Raw genomic sequence first — 20,891 nt, forward strand, 5'->3', positions numbered from 1 at the left:
TGGAGATGCCGGGGATTGAACCCGGGACCTCATACATGCGAAGCATGCGCTCTACCACTGAGCTACATCCCCTCGGTGTGCAGTGGGCCTGTCCTGCAGACATCTTTTCCTGGGAGAATTCTTCCGGTCAAAATATGCTGCCAACTGAAGCACTAGCAAAAGACCAGGGAAAACGGGAGCAAGACTGGAAAAGCACATGGTCAGCTGAAGCAGTGTGCATTATGCTTCTCCATAAGAGATGACTTCCAGGGGAAGTATTCCACCAGAGGATTACCGTGCTCAAAGAGCCATCTCGTGGACAGAGACCATATGACAGTCAAAAAAAGGGAAACAATTGGAGATGCCAGGGATTGGACCCAGGGCCTCATCCATGCAAAGCAAGTGCTCTACCACTGAGCTACATCCCCTCGGTATGCAGTGTGTCTGTCCCGCAGACATAATTTTCAGGGAGAACTCTTCTGGTCAAAACATTCTGCCGAGTGAAGCACTAGCAAAAGAGCAGGGAAAACTGGAGCAAGAATGGAAAACCTCATGGTCACACTGAAGCAGTGTGCATTTTGCTTCTCCATAAGAGATGACTTCCAGGGGAAGATTTCCACCAGAGGATTACTGTGCTCAAAGGGCCATCTAGTGGATAGAGATCATATGACAGTCAAAAAGAGAAACAAGTGGAAATGCCCCAGGTCCTCATACATGCAAAGCATGCGCTCTACCACTGAGCTACATCCCCGCTGAGAGGACGCTTCCTCATCACACCTAAAAGCTTCAGGAGGGAGTGGGCTAAGTAAGGAAAGGGGTTTGCAGTAGTGCATATGAAAAAACATGACAACTGCCAAATTACATCTTACTACTTACAATGACAAAGTTAAAGCGCCAGGTCGATCTCATCACGTTGGTGCCTGAGACATCACATAATGTGACACAGCCATCTCGGATAGATGCCCCAGATTTGAGAAGTGTAGTTATGGAGAAAAAATAAATATATATATATATATATATATATATGTATGTCTTCAAACACCAAAAATGAGATAGCACCATTTCGCGCAGGAATTCCTCCAGCCGAAAGCCCACATATGTTGCTAGATAGACTGACACCTCTTTCGGATGTCCTTCTGTATTTGCTGGCTAGTGGAAAGCAACGTGGACCCACCACTCTATAGCTCTGCCGTCATGAGTGTCCCTAGCACACTCGGCAGATGTCGCTTCTCTAGGCAGACAAGCAGTGGAATTCTGCGGAAGGTCAATGGTGCTTCCATTGGTTTTGCCACTAGGCGATCCATTGCAGCCCTAGAATGAAGCATAACCCGCTGAATGCATTCAGGGTGTTCTGCGGTGGGAAAGGTCAGAGGGGGTGATAGTTGGTGAGCGTGCACAGCACCTCAGAATGACACCACTGCCTAGCAGGGGGACCGGTGGAGACACTATTTTCAGCCAATGCCCCTCTGTCTGAACGAGTCTGCCTTGTGTCATCCCGGTAAGAGATCAGGCTAACAGGCTTCCAATGAAAAAAGCAGACATCACACTGAAGCATGGTGCACCGTGCATGTCCACAATCATCGGCTCCAAAGAGAAGACGTTCAGGAACAGGATTTAGTATGGCAAAAGAACACATCATCCTAATTCCTATGTACAGGATAAAAAGCCCACAATTGAGGAAAAATATCACATGGAGATGCCTGGGATCGAACCTGTGGCCTCATACTTCCCAAGTATGTGCTCTACCACTGAGTTACATGCCCACTGCCAGCAAGGAACTGTGAAATCTACCAGATGCTGGCTGGCTGCTTGGGACTAACAGCGCCCAGAACTGACGGTAACTGTCGAATTGGAGTTTCCAAATGGCAGACTTCATTTTAGAGCCACCTGTGTCTGGTTGTCCATAGAAACATGCAGAAAGGCTGCCCCCCCATGCAATTCCCCTGACCAACTAATGAAAAATATCAATATGTTCAAGACTTTTGCTTTTAGAAGCCAGAGATAGGCCCCAGCAGCAGAGCTGGTAGGATATTCCAGCTCAAAACTAACAAGTTACAGAACCTGATCGACTTAGGTTGACAACAGAGGCACATCTGTGGCCACATCCAGTGAAAACAAATTATTTTTAAAGCTAGGCATCATATGCTACAAAGGTACAATGGTAGAGCTATACATTCGGAACCAAAACAATCGACTGAAAAGAAACGCAAGGCAATGCCAATACTTTCACGATTCTGCACCGTTAAAACTGTGGTGTGATGTTTCTCTCTGTGCATTTCTATTTGTAGTGATTGTGAAGGCATACAGGATGTTGACACTGGCAGGGACGTAAACCTCAGTGATATATTATAGGCAGGTTTGCCATACGGGCACCAGCGTTTTCTCAGACAAATAGATATGAATGTCGATGATCCTATAATCATGGCCCGAGTTGCAGTGTGAAATACAAAATAACCGGGACAAAATCACACTGATGTTTATGCAAATGGAGATCGGGACCTCATACATGCGAAGCATGCGCTCTACCACTGAGCTACATCCCCTCGGTGTGCAGTGGGCCTGTCCTGCAGACATCTTTTCCTGGGAGAATTCTTCCGGTCAAAATATGCTGCCAACTGAAGCACTAGCAAAAGACCAGGGAAAACGGGAGCAAGACTGGAAAAGCACATGGTCAGCTGAAGCAGTGTGCATTATGCTTCTCCATAAGAGATGACTTCCAGGGGAAGTATTCCACCAGAGGATTACCGTGCTCAAAGAGCCATCTCGTGGACAGAGACCATATGACAGTCAAAAAAAGGGAAACAATTGGAGATGCCAGGGATTGGACCCAGGGCCTCATCCATGCAAAGCAAGTGCTCTACCACTGAGCTACATCCCCTCGGTATGCAGTGTGTCTGTCCCGCAGACATAATTTTCAGGGAGAACTCTTCTGGTCAAAACATTCTGCCGAGTGAAGCACTAGCAAAAGAGCAGGGAAAACTGGAGCAAGAATGGAAAACCTCATGGTCACACTGAAGCAGTGTGCATTTTGCTTCTCCATAAGAGATGACTTCCAGGGGAAGATTTCCACCAGAGGATTACTGTGCTCAAAGGGCCATCTAGTGGATAGAGATCATATGACAGTCAAAAAGAGAAACAAGTGGAAATGCCCCAGGTCCTCATACATGCAAAGCATGCGCTCTACCACTGAGCTACATCCCCGCTGAGAGGACGCTTCCTCATCACACCTAAAAGCTTCAGGAGGGAGTGGGCTAAGTAAGGAAAGGGGTTTGCAGTAGTGCATATGAAAAAACATGACAACTGCCAAATTACATCTTACTACTTACAATGACAAAGTTAAAGCGCCAGGTCGATCTCATCACGTTGGTGCCTGAGACATCACATAATGTGACACAGCCATCTCGGATAGATGCCCCAGATTTGAGAAGTGTAGTTATGGAGAAAAAATAAATATATATATATATATATATATATATATGTATGTCTTCAAACACCAAAAATGAGATAGCACCATTTCGCGCAGGAATTCCTCCAGCCGAAAGCCCACATATGTTGCTAGATAGACTGACACCTCTTTCGGATGTCCTTCTGTATTTGCTGGCTAGTGGAAAGCAACGTGGACCCACCACTCTATAGCTCTGCCGTCATGAGTGTCCCTAGCACACTCGGCAGATGTCGCTTCTCTAGGCAGACAAGCAGTGGAATTCTGCGGAAGGTCAATGGTGCTTCCATTGGTTTTGCCACTAGGCGATCCATTGCAGCCCTAGAATGAAGCATAACCCGCTGAATGCATTCAGGGTGTTCTGCGGTGGGAAAGGTCAGAGGGGGTGATAGTTGGTGAGCGTGCACAGCACCTCAGAATGACACCACTGCCTAGCAGGGGGACCGGTGGAGACACTATTTTCAGCCAATGCCCCTCTGTCTGAACGAGTCTGCCTTGTGTCATCCCGGTAAGAGATCAGGCTAACAGGCTTCCAATGAAAAAAGCAGACATCACACTGAAGCATGGTGCACCGTGCATGTCCACAATCATCGGCTCCAAAGAGAAGACGTTCAGGAACAGGATTTAGTATGGCAAAAGAACACATCATCCTAATTCCTATGTACAGGATAAAAAGCCCACAATTGAGGAAAAATATCACATGGAGATGCCTGGGATCGAACCTGTGGCCTCATACTTCCCAAGTATGTGCTCTACCACTGAGTTACATGCCCACTGCCAGCAAGGAACTGTGAAATCTACCAGATGCTGGCTGGCTGCTTGGGACTAACAGCGCCCAGAACTGACGGTAACTGTCGAATTGGAGTTTCCAAATGGCAGACTTCATTTTAGAGCCACCTGTGTCTGGTTGTCCATAGAAACATGCAGAAAGGCTGCCCCCCCATGCAATTCCCCTGACCAACTAATGAAAAATATCAATATGTTCAAGACTTTTGCTTTTAGAAGCCAGAGATAGGCCCCAGCAGCAGAGCTGGTAGGATATTCCAGCTCAAAACTAACAAGTTACAGAACCTGATCGACTTAGGTTGACAACAGAGGCACATCTGTGGCCACATCCAGTGAAAACAAATTATTTTTAAAGCTAGGCATCATATGCTACAAAGGTACAATGGTGGAGCTATACATTCGGAACCAAAACAATCGACTGAAAAGAAACGCAAGGCAATGCCAATACTTTCACGATTCTGCACCGTTAAAACTGTGGTGTGATGTTTCTCTCTGTGCATTTCTATTTGTAGTGATTGTGAAGGCATACAGGATGTTGAAACTGGCAGGGACGTAAACCTCAGTGATATATTATAGGCAGGTTTGCCATACGGGCACCAGTGTTTTCTCAGACAAATAGATATGAATGTCGATGATCCTATAATCATGGCCCGAGTTGCAGTGTGAAATACAAAATAACCGGGACAAAATCACACTGATGTTTATGCAAATGGAGATGCCGGGGATTGAACCCGGGACCTCATACATGCGAAGCATGCGCTCTACCACTGAGCTACATCCCCTGGGTGTGCAGTGGGCCTGTCCTGCAGACATCTTTTCCTGGGAGAATTCTTCCGGTCAAAATATGCTGCCAACTGAAGCACTAGCAAAAGACCAGGGAAAACGGGAGCAAGACTGGAAAAGCACATGGTCAGCTGAAGCAGTGTGCATTATGCTTCTCCATAAGAGATGACTTCCAGGGGAAGTATTCCACCAGAGGATTACCGTGCTCAAAGAGCCATCTCGTGGACAGAGACCATATGACAGTCAAAAAAAGGGAAACAATTGGAGATGCCAGGGATTGGACCCAGGGCCTCATCCATGCAAAGCAAGTGCTCTACCACTGAGCTACATCCCCTCGGTATGCAGTGTGTCTGTCCCGCAGACATAATTTTCAGGGAGAACTCTTCTGGTCAAAACATTCTGCCGAGTGAAGCACTAGCAAAAGAGCAGGGAAAACTGGAGCAAGAATGGAAAACCTCATGGTCACACTGAAGCAGTGTGCATTTTGCTTCTCCATAAGAGATGACTTCCAGGGGAAGATTTCCACCAGAGGATTACTGTGCTCAAAGGGCCATCTAGTGGATAGAGATCATATGACAGTCAAAAAGAGAAACAAGTGGAAATGCCCCAGGTCCTCATACATGCAAAGCATGCGCTCTACCACTGAGCTACATCCCCGCTGAGAGGACGCTTCCTCATCACACCTAAAAGCTTCAGGAGGGAGTGGGCTAAGTAAGGAAAGGGGTTTGCAGTAGTGCATATGAAAAAACATGACAACTGCCAAATTACATCTTACTACTTACAATGACAAAGTTAAAGCGCCAGGTCGATCTCATCACGTTGGTGCCTGAGACATCACATAATGTGACACAGCCATCTCGGATAGATGCCCCAGATTTGAGAAGTGTAGTTATGGAGAAAAAATAAATACATATATATATATATATATGTATGTCTTCAAACACCAAAAATGAGATAGCACCATTTCGCGCAGGAATTCCTCCAGCCGAAAGCCCACATATGTTGCTAGATAGACTGACACCTCTTTCGGATGTCCTTCTGTATTTGCTGGCTAGTGGAAAGCAACGTGGACCCACCACTCTATAGCTCTGCCGTCATGAGTGTCCCTAGCACACTCGGCAGATGTCGCTTCTCTAGGCAGACAAGCAGTGGAATTCTGCGGAAGGTCAATGGTGCTTCCATTGGTTTTGCCACTAGGCGATCCATTGCAGCCCTAGAATGAAGCATAACCCGCTGAATGCATTCAGGGTGTTCTGCGGTGGGAAAGGTCAGAGGGGGTGATAGTTGGTGAGCGTGCACAGCACCTCAGAATGACACCACTGCCTAGCAGGGGGACCGGTGGAGACACTATTTTCAGCCAATGCCCCTCTGTCTGAACGAGTCTGCCTTGTGTCATCCCGGTAAGAGATCAGGCTAACAGGCTTCCAATGAAAAAAGCAGACATCACACTGAAGCATGGTGCACCGTGCATGTCCACAATCATCGGCTCCAAAGAGAAGACGTTCAGGAACAGGATTTAGTATGGCAAAAGAACACATCATCCTAATTCCTATGTACAGGATAAAAAGCCCACAATTGAGGAAAAATATCACATGGAGATGCCTGGGATCGAACCTGTGGCCTCATACTTCCCAAGTATGTGCTCTACCACTGAGTTACATGCCCACTGCCAGCAAGGAACTGTGAAATATACCAGATGCTGGCTGGCTGCTTGTGACTAACAGCGCCCAGAACTGACGGTAACTGTCGAATTGGAGTTTCCAAATGGCAGACTTCATTTTAGAGCCACCTGTGTCTGGTTGTCCATAGAAACATGCAGAAAGGCTGCCCCCCCATGCAATTCCCCTGACCAACTAATGAAAAATATCAATATGTTCAAGACTTTTGCTTTTAGAAGCCAGAGATAGGCCCCAGCAGCAGAGCTGGTAGGATATTCCAGCTCAAAACTAACAAGTTACAGAACCTGATCGACTTAGGTTGACAACAGAGGCACATCTGTGGCCACATCCAGTGAAAACAAATTATTTTTAAAGCTAGGCATCATATGCTACAAAGGTACAATGGTAGAGCTATACATTCGGAACCAAAACAATCGACTGAAAAGAAACGCAAGGCAATGCCAATACTTTCACGATTCTGCACCGTTAAAACTGTGGTGTGATGTTTCTCTCTGTGCATTTCTATTTGTAGTGATTGTGAAGGCATACAGGATGTTGACACTGGCAGGGACGTAAACCTCAGTGATATATTATAGGCAGGTTTGCCATACGGGCACCAGCGTTTTCTCAGACAAATAGATATGAATGTCGATGATCCTATAATCATGGCCCGAGTTGCAGTGTGAAATACAAAATAACCGGGACAAAATCACACTGATGTTTATGCAAATGGAGATCGGGACCTCATACATGCGAAGCATGCGCTCTACCACTGAGCTACATCCCCTCGGTGTGCAGTGGGCCTGTCCTGCAGACATCTTTTCCTGGGAGAATTCTTCCGGTCAAAATATGCTGCCAACTGAAGCACTAGCAAAAGACCAGGGAAAACGGGAGCAAGACTGGAAAAGCACATGGTCAGCTGAAGCAGTGTGCATTATGCTTCTCCATAAGAGATGACTTCCAGGGGAAGTATTCCACCAGAGGATTACCGTGCTCAAAGAGCCATCTCGTGGACAGAGACCATATGACAGTCAAAAAAAGGGAAACAATTGGAGATGCCAGGGATTGGACCCAGGGCCTCATCCATGCAAAGCAAGTGCTCTACCACTGAGCTACATCCCCTCGGTATGCAGTGTGTCTGTCCCGCAGACATAATTTTCAGGGAGAACTCTTCTGGTCAAAACATTCTGCCGAGTGAAGCACTAGCAAAAGAGCAGGGAAAACTGGAGCAAGAATGGAAAACCTCATGGTCACACTGAAGCAGTGTGCATTTTGCTTCTCCATAAGAGATGACTTCCAGGGGAAGATTTCCACCAGAGGATTACTGTGCTCAAAGGGCCATCTAGTGGATAGAGATCATATGACAGTCAAAAAGAGAAACAAGTGGAAATGCCCCAGGTCCTCATACATGCAAAGCATGCGCTCTACCACTGAGCTACATCCCCGCTGAGAGGACGCTTCCTCATCACACCTAAAAGCTTCAGGAGGGAGTGGGCTAAGTAAGGAAAGGGGTTTGCAGTAGTGCATATGAAAAAACATGACAACTGCCAAATTACATCTTACTACTTACAATGACAAAGTTAAAGCGCCAGGTCGATCTCATCACGTTGGTGCCTGAGACATCACATAATGTGACACAGCCATCTCGGATAGATGCCCCAGATTTGAGAAGTGTAGTTATGGAGAAAAAATAAATATATATATATATATATATATATATGTATGTCTTCAAACACCAAAAATGAGATAGCACCATTTCGCGCAGGAATTCCTCCAGCCGAAAGCCCACATATGTTGCTAGATAGACTGACACCTCTTTCGGATGTCCTTCTGTATTTGCTGGCTAGTGGAAAGCAACGTGGACCCACCACTCTATAGCTCTGCCGTCATGAGTGTCCCTAGCACACTCGGCAGATGTCGCTTCTCTAGGCAGACAAGCAGTGGAATTCTGCGGAAGGTCAATGGTGCTTCCATTGGTTTTGCCACTAGGCGATCCATTGCAGCCCTAGAATGAAGCATAACCCGCTGAATGCATTCAGGGTGTTCTGCGGTGGGAAAGGTCAGAGGGGGTGATAGTTGGTGAGCGTGCACAGCACCTCAGAATGACACCACTGCCTAGCAGGGGGACCGGTGGAGACACTATTTTCAGCCAATGCCCCTCTGTCTGAACGAGTCTGCCTTGTGTCATCCCGGTAAGAGATCAGGCTAACAGGCTTCCAATGAAAAAAGCAGACATCACACTGAAGCATGGTGCACCGTGCATGTCCACAATCATCGGCTCCAAAGAGAAGACGTTCAGGAACAGGATTTAGTATGGCAAAAGAACACATCATCCTAATTCCTATGTACAGGATAAAAAGCCCACAATTGAGGAAAAATATCACATGGAGATGCCTGGGATCGAACCTGTGGCCTCATACTTCCCAAGTATGTGCTCTACCACTGAGTTACATCCCCACTGCCAGCAAGGAACTGTGAAATCTACCAGATGCTGGCTGGCTGCTTGGGACTAACAGCGCCCAGAACTGACGGTAACTGTCGAATTGGAGTTTCCAAATGGCAGACTTCATTTTAGAGCCACCTGTGTCTGGTTGTCCATAGAAACATGCAGAAAGGCTGCCCCCCCATGCAATTCCCCTGACCAACTAATGAAAAATATCAATATGTTCAAGACTTTTGCTTTTAGAAGCCAGAGATAGGCCCCAGCAGCAGAGCTGGTAGGATATTCCAGCTCAAAACTAACAAGTTACAGAACCTGATCGACTTAGGTTGACAACAGAGGCACATCTGTGGCCACATCCAGTGAAAACAAATTATTTTTAAAGCTAGGCATCATATGCTACAAAGGTACAATGGTGGAGCTATACATTCGGAACCAAAACAATCGACTGAAAAGAAACGCAAGGCAATGCCAATACTTTCACGATTCTGCACCGTTAAAACTGTGGTGTGATGTTTCTCTCTGTGCATTTCTATTTGTAGTGATTGTGAAGGCATACAGGATGTTGACACTGGCAGGGACGTAAACCTCAGTGATATATTATAGGCAGGTTTGCCATACGGGCACCAGCGTTTTCTCAGACAAATAGATATGAATGTCGATGATCCTATAATCATGGCCCGAGTTGCAGTGTGAAATACAAAATAACCGGGACAAAATCACACTGATGTTTATGCAAATGGAGATGCCGGGGATTGAACCCGGGACCTCATACATGCGAAGCATGCGCTCTACCACTGAGCTACATCCCCTCGGTGTGCAGTGGGCCTGTCCTGCAGACATCTTTTCCTGGGAGAATTCTTCCGGTCAAAATATGCTGCCAACTGAAGCACTAGCAAAAGACCAGGGAAAACGGGAGCAAGACTGGAAAAGCACATGGTCAGCTGAAGCAGTGTGCATTATGCTTCTCCATAAGAGATGACTTCCAGGGGAAGTATTCCACCAGAGGATTACCGTGCTCAAAGAGCCATCTCGTGGACAGAGACCATATGACAGTCAAAAAAAGGGAAACAATTGGAGATGCCAGGGATTGGACCCAGGGCCTCATCCATGCAAAGCAAGTGCTCTACCACTGAGCTACATCCCCTCGGTATGCAGTGTGTCTGTCCCGCAGACATAATTTTCAGGGAGAACTCTTCTGGTCAAAACATTCTGCCGAGTGAAGCACTAGCAAAAGAGCAGGGAAAACTGGAGCAAGAATGGAAAACCTCATGGTCACACTGAAGCAGTGTGCATTTTGCTTCTCCATAAGAGATGACTTCCAGGGGAAGATTTCCACCAGAGGATTACTGTGCTCAAAGGGCCATCTAGTGGATAGAGATCATATGACAGTCAAAAAGAGAAACAAGTGGAAATGCCCCAGGTCCTCATACATGCAAAGCATGCGCTCTACCACTGAGCTACATCCCCGCTGAGAGGACGCTTCCTCATCACACCTAAAAGCTTCAGGAGGGAGTGGGCTAAGTAAGGAAAGGGGTTTGCAGTAGTGCATATGAAAAAACATGACAACTGCCAAATTACATCTTACTACTTACAATGACAAAGTTAAAGCGCCAGGTCGATCTCATCACGTTGGTGCCTGAGACATCACATAATGTGACACAGCCATCTCGGATAGATGCCCCAGATTTGAGAAGTGTAGTTATGGAGAAAAAATAAATATATATATATATATATATATATGTATGTCTTCAAACACCAAAAATGAGATAGCACCATTTCGCGCAGGAATTCCTCCAGCCGAAAGCCCACATATGTTGCTAGATAGACTGACACCTCTTTCGGATGTCCTTCTGTATTTGCTGGCTAGTGGAAAGCAACGTGGACCCACCACTCTATAGCTCTGCCGTCATGAGTGTCCCTAGCACACTCGGCAGATGTCGCTTCTCTAGGCAGACAAGCAGTGGAATTCTGCGGAAGGTCAATGGTGCTTCCATTGGTTTTGCCACTAGGCGATCCATTGCAGCCCTAGAATGAAGCATAACCCGCTGAATGCATTCAGGGTGTTCTGCGGTGGGAAAGGTCAGAGGGGGTGATAGTTGGTGAGCGTGCACAGCACCTCAGAATGACACCACTGCCTAGCAGGGGGACCGGTGGAGACACTATTTTCAGCCAATGCCCCTCTGTCTGAACGAGTCTGCCTTGTGTCATCCCGGTAAGAGATCAGGCTAACAGGCTTCCAATGAAAAAAGCAGACATCACACTGAAGCATGGTGCACCGTGCATGTCCACAATCATCGGCTCCAAAGAGAAGACGTTCAGGAACAGGATTTAGTATGGCAAAAGAACACATCATCCTAATTCCTATGTACAGGATAAAAAGCCCACAATTGAGGAAAAATATCACATGGAGATGCCTGGGATCGAACCTGTGGCCTCATACTTCCCAAGTATGTGCTCTACCACTGAGTTACATGCCCACTGCCAGCAAGGAACTGTGAAATCTACCAGATGCTGGCTGGCTGCTTGGGACTAACAGCGCCCAGAACTGACGGTAACTGTCGAATTGGAGTTTCCAAATGGCAGACTTCATTTTAGAGCCACCTGTGTCTGGTTGTCCATAGAAACATGCAGAAAGGCTGCCCCCCCATGCAATTCCCCTGACCAACTAATGAAAAATATCAATATGTTCAAGACTTTTGCTTTTAGAAGCCAGAGATAGGCCCCAGCAGCAGAGCTGGTAGGATATTCCAGCTCAAAACTAACAAGTTACAGAACCTGATCGACTTAGGTTGACAACAGAGGCACATCTGTGGCCACATCCAGTGAAAACAAATTATTTTTAAAGCTAGGCATCATATGCTACAAAGGTACAATGGTAGAGCTATACATTCGGAACCAAAACAATCGACTGAAAAGAAACGCAAGGCAATGCCAATACTTTCACGATTCTGCACCGTTAAAACTGTGGTGTGATGTTTCTCTCTGTGCATTTCTATTTGTAGTGATTGTGAAGGCATACAGGATGTTGACACTGGCAGGGACGTAAACCTCAGTGATATATTATAGGCAGGTTTGCCATACGGGCACCAGCGTTTTCTCAGACAAATAGATATGAATGTCGATGATCCTATAATCATGGCCCGAGTTGCAGTGTGAAATACAAAATAACCGGGACAAAATCACACTGATGTTTATGCAAATGGAGATCGGGACCTCATACATGCGAAGCATGCGCTCTACCACTGAGCTACATCCCCTCGGTGTGCAGTGGGCCTGTCCTGCAGACATCTTTTCCTGGGAGAATTCTTCCGGTCAAAATATGCTGCCAACTGAAGCACTAGCAAAAGACCAGGGAAAACGGGAGCAAGACTGGAAAAGCACATGGTCAGCTGAAGCAGTGTGCATTATGCTTCTCCATAAGAGATGACTTCCAGGGGAAGTATTCCACCAGAGGATTACCGTGCTCAAAGAGCCATCTCGTGGACAGAGACCATATGACAGTCAAAAAAAGGGAAACAATTGGAGATGCCAGGGATTGGACCCAGGGCCTCATCCATGCAAAGCAAGTGCTCTACCACTGAGCTACATCCCCTCGGTATGCAGTGTGTCTGTCCCGCAGACATAATTTTCAGGGAGAACTCTTCTGGTCAAAACATTCTGCCGAGTGAAGCACTAGCAAAAGAGCAGGGAAAACTGGAGCAAGAATGGAAAACCTCATGGTCACACTGAAGCAGTGTGCATTTTGCTTCTCCATAAGAGATGACTTCCAGGGGAAGATTTCCACCAGAGGATTACTGTGCTCAAAGGGCCATCTAGTGGATAGAGATCATATGACAGTCAAAAAGAGAAACAAGTGGAAATGCCCCAGGTCCTCATACATGCAAAGCATGCGCTCTACCACTGAGCTACATCCCCGCTGAGAGGACGCTTCCTCATCACACCTAAAAGCTTCAGGAGGGAGTGGGCTAAGTAAGGAAAGGGGTTTGCAGTAGTGCATATGAAAAAACATGACAACTGCCAAATTACATCTTACTACTTACAATGACAAAGTTAAAGCGCCAGGTCGATCTCATCACGTTGGTGCCTGAGACATCACATAATGTGACACAGCCATCTCGGATAGATGCCCCAGATTTGAGAAGTGTAGTTATGGAGAAAAAATAAATATATATATATATATATATATATATGTATGTCTTCAAACACCAAAAATGAGATAGCACCATTTCGCGCAGGAATTCCTCCAGCCGAAAGCCCACATATGTTGCTAGATAGACTGACACCTCTTTCGGATGTCCTTCTGTATTTGCTGGCTAGTGGAAAGCAACGTGGACCCACCACTCTATAGCTCTGCCGTCATGAGTGTCCCTAGCACACTCGGCAGATGTCGCTTCTCTAGGCAGACAAGCAGTGGAATTCTGCGGAAGGTCAATGGTGCTTCCATTGGTTTTGCCACTAGGCGATCCATTGCAGCCCTAGAATGAAGCATAACCCGCTGAATGCATTCAGGGTGTTCTGCGGTGGGAAAGGTCAGAGGGGGTGATAGTTGGTGAGCGTGCACAGCACCTCAGAATGACACCACTGCCTAGCAGGGGGACCGGTGGAGACACTATTTTCAGCCAATGCCCCTCTGTCTGAACGAGTCTGCCTTGTGTCATCCCGGTAAGAGATCAGGCTAACAGGCTTCCAATGAAAAAAGCAGACATCACACTGAAGCATGGTGCACCGTGCATGTCCACAATCATCGGCTCCAAAGAGAAGACGTTCAGGAACAGGATTTAGTATGGCAAAAGAACACATCATCCTAATTCCTATGTACAGGATAAAAAGCCCACAATTGAGGAAAAATATCACATGGAGATGCCTGGGATCGAACCTGTGGCCTCATACTTCCCAAGTATGTGCTCTACCACTGAGTTACATCCCCACTGCCAGCAAGGAACTGTGAAATCTACCAGATGCTGGCTGGCTGCTTGGGACTAACAGCGCCCAGAACTGACGGTAACTGTCGAATTGGAGTTTCCAAATGGCAGACTTCATTTTAGAGCCACCTGTGTCTGGTTGTCCATAGAAACATGCAGAAAGGCTGCCCCCCCATGCAATTCCCCTGACCAACTAATGAAAAATATCAATATGTTCAAGACTTTTGCTTTTAGAAGCCAGAGATAGGCCCCAGCAGCAGAGCTGGTAGGATATTCCAGCTCAAAACTAACAAGTTACAGAACCTGATCGACTTAGGTTGACAACAGAGGCACATCTGTGGCCACATCCAGTGAAAACAAATTATTTTTAAAGCTAGGCATCATATGCTACAAAGGTACAATGGTGGAGCTATACATTCGGAACCAAAACAATCGACTGAAAAGAAACGCAAGGCAATGCCAATACTTTCACGATTCTGCACCGTTAAAACTGTGGTGTGATGTTTCTCTCTGTGCATTTCTATTTGTAGTGATTGTGAAGGCATACAGGATGTTGACACTGGCAGGGACGTAAACCTCAGTGATATATTATAGGCAGGTTTGCCATACGGGCACCAGCGTTTTCTCAGACAAATAGATATGAATGTCGATGATCCTATAATCATGGCCCGAGTTGCAGTGTGAAATACAAAATAACCGGGACAAAATCACACTGATGTTTATGCAAATGGAGATGCCGGGGATTGAACCCGGGACCTCATACATGCGAAGCATGCGCTCTACCACTGAGCTACATCCCCTCGGTGTGCAGTGGGCCTGTCCTGCAGACATCTTTTCCTGGGAGAATTCTTCCGGTCAAAATATGCTGCCAACTGAAGCACTAGCAAAAGACCAGGGAAAACGGGAGCAAGACTGGAAAAGCACATGGTCAGCTGAAGCAGTGTGCATTATGCTTCTCCATAAGAGATGACTTCCAGGGGAAGTATTCCACCAGAGGATTACCGTGCTCAAAGAGCCATCTCGTGGACAGAGACCATATGACAGTCAAAAAAAGGGAAACAATTGGAGATGCCAGGGATTGGACCCAGGGCCTCATCCATGCAAAGCAAGTGCTCTACCACTGAGCTACATCCCCTCGGTATGCAGTGTGTCTGTCCCGCAGACATAATTTTCAGGGAGAACTCTTCTGGTCAAAACATTCTGCCGAGTGAAGCACTAGCAAAAGAGCAGGGAAAACTGGAGCAAGAATGGAAAACCTCATGGTCACACTGAAGCAGTGTGCATTTTGCTTCTCCATAAGAGATGACTTCCAGGGGAAGATTTCCACCAGAGGATTACTGTGCTCAAAGGGCCATCTAGTGGATAGAGATCATATGACAGTCAAAAAGAGAAACAAGTGGAAATGCCCCAGGTCCTCATACATGCAAAGCATGCGCTCTACCACTGAGCTACATCCCCGCTGAGAGGACGCTTCCTCATCACACCTAAAAGCTTCAGGAGGGAGTGGGCTAAGTAAGGAAAGGGGTTTGCAGTAGTGCATATGAAAAAACATGACAACTGCCAAATTACATCTTACTACTTACAATGACAAAGTTAAAGCGCCAGGTCGATCTCATCACGTTGGTGCCTGAGACATCACATAATGTGACACAGCCATCTCGGATAGATGCCCCAGATTTGAGAAGTGTAGTTATGGAGAAAAAATAAATATATATATATATATATATATATATGTATGTCTTCAAACACCAAAAATGAGATAGCACCATTTCGCGCAGGAATTCCTCCAGCCGAAAGCCCACATATGTTGCTAGATAGACTGACACCTCTTTCGGATGTCCTTCTGTATTTGCTGGCTAGTGGAAAGCAACGTGGACCCACCACTCTATAGCTCTGCCGTCATGAGTGTCCCTAGCACACTCGGCAGATGTCGCTTCTCTAGGCAGACAAGCAGTGGAATTCTGCGGAAGGTCAATGGTGCTTCCATTGGTTTTGCCACTAGGCGATCCATTGCAGCCCTAGAATGAAGCATAACCCGCTGAATGCATTCAGGGTGTTCTGCGGTGGGAAAGGTCAGAGGGGGTGATAGTTGGTGAGCGTGCACAGCACCTCAGAATGACACCACTGCCTAGCAGGGGGACCGGTGGAGACACTATTTTCAGCCAATGCCCCTCTGTCTGAACGAGTCTGCCTTGTGTCATCCCGGTAAGAGATCAGGCTAACAGGCTTCCAATGAAAAAAGCAGACATCACACTGAAGCATGGTGCACCGTGCATGTCCACAATCATCGGCTCCAAAGAGAAGACGTTCAGGAACAGGATTTAGTATGGCAAAAGAACACATCATCCTAATTCCTATGTACAGGATAAAAAGCCCACAATTGAGGAAAAATATCACATGGAGATGCCTGGGATCGAACCTGTGGCCTCATACTTCCCAAGTATGTGCTCTACCACTGAGTTACATCCCCACTGCCAGCAAGGAACTGTGAAATCTACCAGATGCTGGCTGGCTGCTTGGGACTAACAGCGCCCAGAACTGACGGTAACTGTCGAATTGGAGTTTCCAAATGGCAGACTTCATTTTAGAGCCACCTGTGTCTGGTTGTCCATAGAAACATGCAGAAAGGCTGCCCCCCCATGCAATTCCCCTGACCAACTAATGAAAAATATCAATATGTTCAAGACTTTTGCTTTTAGAAGCCAGAGATAGGCCCCAGCAGCAGAGCTGGTAGGATATTCCAGCTCAAAACTAACAAGTTACAGAACCTGATCGACTTAGGTTGACAACAGAGGCACATCTGTGGCCACATCCAGTGAAAACAAATTATTTTTAAAGCTAGGCATCATATGCTACAAAGGTACAATGGTGGAGCTATACATTCGGAACCAAAACAATCGACTGAAAAGAAACGCAAGGCAATGCCAATACTTTCACGATTCTGCACCGTTAAAACTGTGGTGTGATGTTTCTCTCTGTGCATTTCTATTTGTAGTGATTGTGAAGGCATACAGGATGTTGACACTGGCAGGGACGTAAACCTCAGTGATATATTATAGGCAGGTTTGCCATACGGGCACCAGCGTTTTCTCAGACAAATAGATATGAATGTCGATGATCCTATAATCATGGCCCGAGTTGCAGTGTGAAATACAAAATAACCGGGACAAAATCACACTGATGTTTATGCAAATGGAGATGCCGGGGATTGAACCCGGGACCTCATACATGCGAAGCATGCGCTCTACCACTGAGCTACATCCCCTCGGTGTGCAGTGGGCCTGTCCTGCAGACATCTTTTCCTGGGAGAATTCTTCCGGTCAAAATATGCTGCCAACTGAAGCACTAGCAAAAGACCAGGGAAAACGGGAGCAAGACTGGAAAAGCACATGGTCAGCTGAAGCAGTGTGCATTATGCTTCTCCATAAGAGATGACTTCCAGGGGAAGTATTCCACCAGAGGATTACCGTGCTCAAAGAGCCATCTCGTGGACAGAGACCATATGACAGTCAAAAAAAGGGAAACAATTGGAGATGCCAGGGATTGGACCCAGGGCCTCATCCATGCAAAGCAAGTGCTCTACCACTGAGCTACATCCCCTCGGTATGCAGTGTGTCTGTCCCGCAGACATAATTTTCAGGGAGAACTCTTCTGGTCAAAACATTCTGCCGAGTGAAGCACTAGCAAAAGAGCAGGGAAAACTGGAGCAAGAATGGAAAACCTCATGGTCACACTGAAGCAGTGTGCATTTTGCTTCTCCATAAGAGATGACTTCCAGGGGAAGATTTCCACCAGAGGATTACTGTGCTCAAAGGGCCATCTAGTGGATAGAGATCATATGACAGTCAAAAAGAGAAACAAGTGGAAATGCCCCAGGTCCTCATACATGCAAAGCATGCGCTCTACCACTGAGCTACATCCCCGCTGAGAGGACGCTTCCTCATCACACCTAAAAGCTTCAGGAGGGAGTGGGCTAAGTAAGGAAAGGGGTTTGCAGTAGTGCATATGAAAAAACATGACAACTGCCAAATTACATCTTACTACTTACAATGACAAAGTTAAAGCGCCAGGTCGATCTCATCACGTTGGTGCCTGAGACATCACATAATGTGACACAGCCATCTCGGATAGATGCCCCAGATTTGAGAAGTGTAGTTATGGAGAAAAAATAAATATATATATATATATATATATATATATGTATGTCTTCAAACACCAAAAATGAGATAGCACCATTTCGCGCAGGAATTCCTCCAGCCGAAAGCCCACATATGTTGCTAGATAGACTGACACCTCTTTCGGATGTCCTTCTGTATTTGCTGGCTAGTGGAAAGCAACGTGGACCCACCACTCTATAGCTCTGCCGTCATGAGTGTCCCTAGCACACTCGGCAGATGTCGCTTCTCTAGGCAGACAAGCAGTGGAATTCTGCGGAAGGTCAATGGTGCTTCCATTGGTTTTGCCACTAGGCGATCCATTGCAGCCCTAGAATGAAGCATAACCCGCTGAATGCATTCAGGGTGTTCTGCGGTGGGAAAGGTCAGAGGGGGTGATAGTTGGTGAGCGTGCACAGCACCTCAGAATGACACCACTGCCTAGCAGGGGGACCGGTGGAGACACTATTTTCAGCCAATGCCCCTCTGTCTGAACGAGTCTGCCTTGTGTCATCCCGGTAAGAGATCAGGCTAACAGGCTTCCAATGAAAAAAGCAGACATCACACTGAAGCATGGTGCACCGTGCATGTCCACAATCATCGGCTCCAAAGAGAAGACGTTCAGGAACAGGATTTAGTATGGCAAAAGAACACATCATCCTAATTCCTATGTACAGGATAAAAAGCCCACAATTGAGGAAAAATATCACATGGAGATGCCTGGGATCGAACCTGTGGCCTCATACTTCCCAAGTATGTGCTCTACCACTGAGTTACATGCCCACTGCCAGCAAGGAACTGTGAAATCTACCAGATGCTGGCTGGCTGCTTGGGACTAACAGCGCCCAGAACTGACGGTAACTGTCGAATTGGAGTTTCCAAATGGCAGACTTCATTTTAGAGCCACCTGTGTCTGGTTGTCCATAGAAACATGCAGAAAGGCTGCCCCCCCATGCAATTCCCCTGACCAACTAATGAAAAATATCAATATGTTCAAGACTTTTGCTTTTAGAAGCCAGAGATAGGCCCCAGCAGCAGAGCTGGTAGGATATTCCAGCTCAAAACTAACAAGTTACAGAACCTGATCGACTTAGGTTGACAACAGAGGCACATCTGTGGCCACATCCAGTGAAAACAAATTATTTTTAAAGCTAGGCATCATATGCTACAAAGGTACAATGGTAGAGCTATACATTCGGAACCAAAACAATCGACTGAAAAGAAACGCAAGGCAATGCCAATACTTTCACGATTCTGCACCGTTAAAACTGTGGTGTGATGTTTCTCTCTGTGCATTTCTATTTGTAGTGATTGTGAAGGCATACAGGATGTTGACACTGGCAGGGACGTAAACCTCAGTGATATATTATAGGCAGGTTTGCCATACGGGCACCAGCGTTTTCTCAGACAAATAGATATGAATGTCGATGATCCTATAATCATGGCCCGAGTTGCAGTGTGAAATACAAAATAACCGGGACAAAATCACACTGATGTTTATGCAAATGGAGATCGGGACCTCATACATGCGAAGCATGCGCTCTACCACTGAGCTACATCCCCTCGGTGTGCAGTGGGCCTGTCCTGCAGACATCTTTTCCTGGGAGAATTCTTCCGGTCAAAATATGCTGCCAACTGAAGCACTAGCAAAAGACCAGGGAAAACGGGAGCAAGACTGGAAAAGCACATGGTCAGCTGAAGCAGTGTGCATTATGCTTCTCCATAAGAGATGACTTCCAGGGGAAGTATTCCACCAGAGGATTACCGTGCTCAAAGAGCCATCTCGTGGACAGAGACCATATGACAGTCAAAAAAAGGGAAACAATTGGAGATGCCAGGGATTGGACCCAGGGCCTCATCCATGCAAAGCAAGTGCTCTACCACTGAGCTACATCCCCTCGGTATGCAGTGTGTCTGTCCCGCAGACATAATTTTCAGGGAGAACTCTTCTGGTCAAAACATTCTGCCGAGTGAAGCACTAGCAAAAGAGCAGGGAAAACTGGAGCAAGAATGGAAAACCTCATGGTCACACTGAAGCAGTGTGCATTTTGCTTCTCCATAAGAGATGACTTCCAGGGGAAGATTTCCACCAGAGGATTACTGTGCTCAAAGGGCCATCTAGTGGATAGAGATCATATGACAGTCAAAAAGAGAAACAAGTGGAAATGCCCCAGGTCCTCATACATGCAAAGCATGCGCTCTACCACTGAGCTACATCCCCGCTGAGAGGACGCTTCCTCATCACACCTAAAAGCTTCAGGAGGGAGTGGGCTAAGTAAGGAAAGGGGTTTGCAGTAGTGCATATGAAAAAACATGACAACTGCCAAATTACATCTTACTACTTACAATGACAAAGTTAAAGCGCCAGGTCGATCTCATCACGTTGGTGCCTGAGACATCACATAATGTGACACAGCCATCTCGGATAGATGCCCCAGATTTGAGAAGTGTAGTTATGGAGAAAAAATAAATATATATATATATATATATATATATGTATGTCTTCAAACACCAAAAATGAGATAGCACCATTTCGCGCAGGAATTCCTCCAGCCGAAAGCCCACATATGTTGCTAGATAGACTGACACCTCTTTCGGATGTCCTTCTGTATTTGCTGGCTAGTGGAAAGCAACGTGGACCCACCACTCTATAGCTCTGCCGTCATGAGTGTCCCTAGCACACTCGGCAGATGTCGCTTCTCTAGGCAGACAAGCAGTGGAATT

General features: G+C 46.5%; 5 non-coding genes across 5 annotated transcripts; all 5 read right to left on the reverse strand.

The window, feature by feature from the left end:
* Positions 1-72, reverse strand: TRNAA-CGC (transfer RNA alanine (anticodon CGC)). The gene has a single exon. It is a non-coding gene; the product is annotated as a tRNA-Ala (tRNA).
* Positions 73-4,917: 4,845 nt separating this feature from the next.
* On the reverse strand, positions 4,918-4,989 carry TRNAA-CGC (transfer RNA alanine (anticodon CGC)). The gene has a single exon. It is a non-coding gene; the product is annotated as a tRNA-Ala (tRNA).
* A 4,839-nt stretch (positions 4,990-9,828) lies between these two features.
* Positions 9,829-9,900, reverse strand: TRNAA-CGC (transfer RNA alanine (anticodon CGC)). Its single transcript has one exon. It is a non-coding gene; the product is annotated as a tRNA-Ala (tRNA).
* Positions 9,901-14,741: 4,841 nt separating this feature from the next.
* Positions 14,742-14,813, reverse strand: TRNAA-CGC (transfer RNA alanine (anticodon CGC)). Its single transcript has one exon. It is a non-coding gene; the product is annotated as a tRNA-Ala (tRNA).
* A 2,393-nt stretch (positions 14,814-17,206) lies between these two features.
* TRNAA-CGC (transfer RNA alanine (anticodon CGC)) lies at positions 17,207-17,278 on the reverse strand. The gene has a single exon. It is a non-coding gene; the product is annotated as a tRNA-Ala (tRNA).
* Positions 17,279-20,891: the final 3,613 nt, after the last annotated feature.

This window comes from Ambystoma mexicanum (genome assembly GCF_040938575.1).
Source record: "Ambystoma mexicanum isolate Mex_15411 chromosome 12 unlocalized genomic scaffold, UKY_AmexF1_1 Mex_chr12_unloc.1, whole genome shotgun sequence".
Classification (NCBI taxonomy): Eukaryota; Metazoa; Chordata; class Amphibia; order Caudata; family Ambystomatidae; genus Ambystoma; species Ambystoma mexicanum.